This window comes from Marmota marmota, unplaced genomic scaffold (genome assembly GCF_001458135.2).
Source record: "Marmota marmota marmota unplaced genomic scaffold, marMar, whole genome shotgun sequence".
Classification (NCBI taxonomy): Eukaryota; Metazoa; Chordata; class Mammalia; order Rodentia; family Sciuridae; genus Marmota; species Marmota marmota.
Window position 1 is genome coordinate 25463609 of NW_026000037.1, and position 6000 is coordinate 25469608.

General features: G+C 34.0%; 1 protein-coding gene across 5 annotated transcripts in view; it reads right to left on the reverse strand.

Annotated features, from left to right (window-relative positions):
• Nucleotides 1-6000, reverse strand: part of Zranb3 (zinc finger RANBP2-type containing 3) — a 224187-nt gene that overhangs the window by 139666 nt on the left and 78521 nt on the right. Inside the window, exon 1 of one of the 5 annotated variants that reach the window (XM_015479134.2) lies at nt 64-795. The exons of the other annotated variants lie outside the window; for them this stretch is intronic. The gene's annotated coding sequence lies outside the window, so the exon portion shown is untranslated. Of the gene's footprint in view, nt 1-63; nt 796-6000 lie in introns of those variants that run through there. 5 annotated transcript variants of the gene reach the window in all.

Sequence of the window (6000 nt, forward strand, 5' to 3'; positions counted from 1 at the left end):
CACCCACATAAACAGATTATATACACAAAAATAAAACAGTAAAGCTCTCCAAAAAATACTTACAATTACACAAAAAAATTAATGAGGTGCGTAGATATAAAATAGGCACTCTTATTCTGTTTGGAATTCTAGGTATAGGATTAAAGGCATCATATCTGAAAACAGTCATCTACTTAATCAATTGCCATGTACGCTTCAGCATCAGTAAACTATTACTGCAAAGAGAAGACAGGCCTTTGAGATACTCATGTTGAATTTTTCCATTAGTAAAAATCAATTCCCATTCTTTAATACAGTATATTTGACCAAAGCTACCTTAATTAATGTTGGCTGAATAACTTCCACCTACTTCCCTAAAAGATCAAGCAATAAAGACCATGAATCCAGAGGACCAAACCACAGTATTTTTTGCAACCACAATAATTTCTTAAAAATTTACCCTATAACTATAAAAAGTCAAAATGATGAATTTATTTTTTAGTTCTAATTTCATTAAGTTTTTTACTTGGTGATACATTCAAAAGCACATTATTCGAGAAACAGAAAAATGTACAAAATGGAAAGTCTCTCCAATCTCTATTCCTTAAGGATGACTCAGATACTGCCCTCTATAAGGCTAATTACCAATTTCTTGTGATTCTTTCTAGAAATATTCTCTATAAGTACAATTTATTATGTGTTCATAAAGAACCTGCTGATTTATACCTTTCCGAATCTAGTTTAAAATCCAAATATAAACACAAGTGTCCTAAAATCATGGAAACTAAGAAAAGAAAAAAATTAGGTCAAAAATATGAAAAGAAGTCTTGTTTTCCACTAATTTGGGAAATGACAAGTGCCTTTGTATATAGTGAGGAAACCTTGGCTGCAGCCCATATCTAGCTTGGCCTCTTTGTAATGTCCAAAATAGAACCATCACTTCCTAGAAAATCTTGAGTGGAACTTCCACATGCAACTGAGTCTCCTCCTAGCTCTCATATCTGCCTTTTTCCCCAGTACCTCTCATTTTCCCAACCTTTTGGGTCCTCAATCCTTTGTCATTTTCACTTCTTATCTTCCCCAAATTCCTGAGGTTATCACACATTCCCATATTTTTAAGTATACTCATACACAAGTCTTAAATGTACATTAGGCTATTAGCATATGCTCCAGATATACCTAAAAACTTGCTTTGGGGCATTTTCCCCCTGGATATTCATTCTGAAGTTATTATTACAGTCAATTTCATGTTTATACTTAAAATTAAAGCTGAATAAACCCTAGATTTAAAAAAAAAATCTAAAGAAATTATTTAAACAATGGATTTGAATCTGTAATTCTTACTCTTTGGTCATAAATTTTCATATTGAAAACTAAAAAACTATAGAATTTACTTTGATTGCATACCAAATCAGTCTATAGCACTTCTGTAAGAGTTTAAAGCATTGCTCTTAATTACAAACAGATAATTATAAATGTCCTACATATTCATACACAGTTTCTTAATCTCATCCATTTTATGAAAAAACCTAAACCAAGTAAATCAAGCTGTGATCATGGAAGAGTACCATAAAACATTTATTGCCATTAGAATGGTGATAATCAGTTCTATTCAATATGAACCAAATAACTGTTCACTCTTGGAAGAAATAATCACAACAGATACGAGTGAGTAGCAGAGGATGGTAGCTTCAAATTTAGGTATTATAAATGAAGGAATAGTGGGTGACTTTAAAAACTGCTTTTACAATATGAATCTCATTACTATATATAATTATAATGAACCAGAAACAAATGAACAAACAAACCCAAACCATGGTTTTCCATTAGGAGGCAGAGCAAGAACAAAATGACTCTTATCACAAAAGGGAATTACTATTATCACGTAATTTGTAACAAGAGTGGGATGGTTCCAGGACTGAGTAATTCAGTGGCCTACTCATGTCACCTTTCTCATTTGCCATTCTTAACAGCTTCAGACATTTATTCTTACCCACCAGTGTCAGAAACACATAGAAGGTAAGTATACCCAAAGACTTCTAGAGTCTGTTAACGGGGGCAGGAGAAAGGCTTTAGCTGAAAAACTTACATCTGTTTCAACGTTATAACCTAGAAAAACAAGTCAAAATGTGTTTTGTTTGTTTTAGCTCTTTTCACCCATTAGGAAACATCAGACATGTACAGGAAAGACATAAAAGGCTAAAATAATTACAAGTTAAATAAGAGATGCAAGGTACTACAAATAAATTCTTTCTATATGCCAAAAATCTAATGAATTTTTAAAAAGAACTGCTTTTTCTGTTCATGAGTTTTAAAAAATTAAACCAGTCTCTAATGCTTGATAATATCTTGAAAATATTATGCTTCATTAGTCTGACTCCATTAGCACAAAATTGCCCTATAACTTTTACTAATAAAGAACAAAACAGGAAATAATCTCTGCATTCTACTTGATGGTTGAGGTGGGGGAAGGTGTATTTCTGCTATTTTGAGACAATTATTGCTTTCAGGATGCATAATAATTCCCACTGAGCCATTTTTTTCACATGTTAATTTTCACACAATTATCTATTCTTGTTTATAGAAATACAAGTTTAAAAAAAGTTGATTATTCCTATAACAATTAGTGGAGAATATTTAGGGCTTAATTAGATGAAATATTAATTAGAATATTTTGGAGTTCGAAACAAAAATATAATTTATATAAAAAAGCAATAAAGAAGTAAGTTAGATCTGCTTTATCTATAGTGATTTTATTTTATAAGCAGTAAAAATAATTTACCATATTAAATTCACTTTATTAATAAAGACATGGACATAACAATACTTAAATGTTGAAAGATAAATGAGGGAATAAGTTGAGTTGTTTTAGTACAAACTGAGAGCCTCTCTCATAATATTATAGGATACTAATCTTTCTTTGGTTTACTAATTAGGCTTGCTAGTATAGTTTCATAATTTACTGAATATTAAGAAAAACTGAGCATTTCTCTTAGTCTCTATCTTGTGGAGATGTGGAAATCAATTAGGGCAAGTACATATCAAAATGTGTTTTTCGATTTCAATAGCTACCAAGTATATATTATTTACTTCTTCATTCACCAAACATACTTTTGAGCATCAATCATAGTACTAAGCCCTGAGAAAGAAATGAACATATAAACAAATAAGTATATGAACTGTTATTGATATTACTATCGAAGTTTGTTCTAAGGCAGAAGGGAGTAGTCACTTCTATTCAGACACATAATAAAAATTACACTGAGAAAGACATATATGAAACATTAAAATATTGGTTGAATTCAAGATTAAACCACCATACTAGGGCAGGTCCTCATCTCTTGGTCATCATCAAACTCTTTTATTTCCTTTTTTAAAAATTTGTTTATTTACTCTAATTTGTTATACATGACAGCAGAATTCATTTCAATTCATTGTACACAGATACAGCACAATTTTTCATGTCTCTGATTGTTTACAAAGTAGAGTCAAACCATTTGTGTCTTTATATATATACTTAGGGTAATGATGTTCATCTCATTTTACCATCTTTCCTAACAACATGCATGCTCCCTTCCCCTCCTTCCCCTTTGCCCTATCTAATGTTCATCAAACTCTTTTCAAATGAAAAATATTCTCCAAAAATTCCATTTTTTAATTTATCATGTTAAATGTACAACTCAAGCTAGGTACAAATTCCTTAAACTTACAGCTTTTAAAAAATGAGAACATATTTTAAAAATTGCATATGATGAACAAATCACAAGATACAGTTCAATTTTATAATATGAAGTTAATATGATGATGTTATTTTGCAGAAAATAAATGGATGCTGAGTTTAACAACAAAAGAAATAACCTAATGTCAATTTAATATTTAAGTATTATCCATGCCTGCATTTACTTTTTAAACGATGGGAAACTGAGTTCAGCTGTACATAATAATGAATAAAAGAGACAGAACTATTTACACCCCTCCCCACAGTAGATATAGAGGTAAGACAGTCCATGGCTAGAGCAGCAAACAAGGATGTGAGGCACATACCTTTGTAACCTTGTCCTTTCCTGCCTGGTACATTATAAGATAGCTATTACTGTTAAAGATTTGGCAGCACTATTTGATGTGGGGAAAAGGAAAAGGACAAAAGAACATGGGCCAACAGAGTCAACCCTATCTTAACAAGCTTTCCCAGAGTCACTACTTTGGGACTTCTCCTAAGGCCTCCTGAGCCACACATATCATGCAATCACCCCCTCACTGAAAGGGAGACTAGAAAAGAAGAGTTTCAGCTGGTCAAATAGACTACCCCACAGGGTGTTTTAGTGAGGGAAAAGGGAACAAAGGAATATGGAAAAGTAATAATAAATTCTGCCTCAACTTTCAAAGCCAATTTTAAGCACTATGGCCAACTCTATCACATAAAGATCAAGTCAGCTCTTGGGTATTATGGAAATTTAGATCAAATAGATATCAAACTATGTAATCAAGAAGAGAAAAATTCTGCTGGGCATGGTGGCACACACCTGTAATCCCAGGGGCTTGGGAGGCTGAGGCAGAAGGATCTCGAGTTCAAAGCCACCGTCAACAAAAGTGAAGCACTAAGCAACTCAGTGAGACCCTGTCTCTAAAGAAAATACAAAAACAGAGCTGAGGATATGGCTCGGTGAATCCAGTGGCCCTGAGTTCAATCCTTGGTATCCACCCGCTGCGGAAAAAAAAAAAAAAGAAGAGAAAAATTCTTAATTTCATAGTTTATTATCACAGTCACTGATAATGAATTATGTTTAAAGTTTGGAAGCTGAATAGGCAAATTGGTTCCCTCAGAAATATGATGTTTTGAGTTCTCTAGTAATTGGAGAAATGCAAATCAAAACTACTCTAAGATTTCATCTCATGTTAGTCAGAATGGCAGTTATCAAGAATACAAACAACAATAAGTGTTGGTGAGGATGTGGGTCAAAAGGCACACTCATACATGGCTGATGGGACTGCAAATTGGTGCAACCAATCTGAAAAGCAGTATGCAGATTCCTTAGAAATCTTGGAATGGGACCAACTACCATTTGATCCAGCTATCCTACTTCTTGGTCTATACCCAAAAGAACACGTATGACTGCACATATGGTACGACACTTCACTGTGTACAAAATCAGCATACTATAGTGATGCAGCAACATCAATGTTTATAGCAGCTCAATTCACAATAGCTAAACTATGGAACCAACCTAGATGCCCTTCAATAGATGAGTAGATAAAGAAACTGTGGTATAGGGCTGGGATAGCTCAGTGGTATAGCTCAGTGGAGAGTGCTTGCCTCACATGCATGAGGCCCTGGGATCAATTCTCAGCACAACATAAAAATAAATAAATACAAATAAAGATATTGTGTCCATCTACAACTAAAAAAATATTAAGAAAAAAAAAGAAACTGTGGCATGTATACACAATGGAATATTACTCAGAATTAAAAGAGAAGAAATTATGGCATTTGCAGGTAAATACATGGAGTTGGAGAATATCATGCTAAGTGAAGTAACCCAATCCCCCAAAACCAAAGGCTAAATGTTCTGATAAATGGATGCTGACCCATAATGGGGGGGGGGGATGGGGAACTTTGATGGGGCAAAGGGGAGTGCAGAGGAGGGGAGGGGGGTATGGTGCAGGAAAGATGGAACATGTATGACTGCACATATGGTACGACACTTCATTGTGTACAACCAGAGAAATGAAAAATTGTGCTGCACTTGTGTACGATGAATCAAAAATGCATTCTGCATTCATATATACCTAATTAGAATAAATAAATAAATTTTTAAAAAAACTAGGAGAGACAAAAAAGGAAGCAAGAACCTACAAGCACTGTGTGATGCAGCTAGGAGCCAAGGACTGGAGGCAGCCACTGGGACTGGGAAGACATGGGTCTCCCCAGAGCAGCAGAGGAACTGTGCTCTGTTTACTCTGGACTTTGGCTGAGCCAGACTGACTTCTTCCCTCCGTCTGTGAAAAAAATAAATGTCTGTT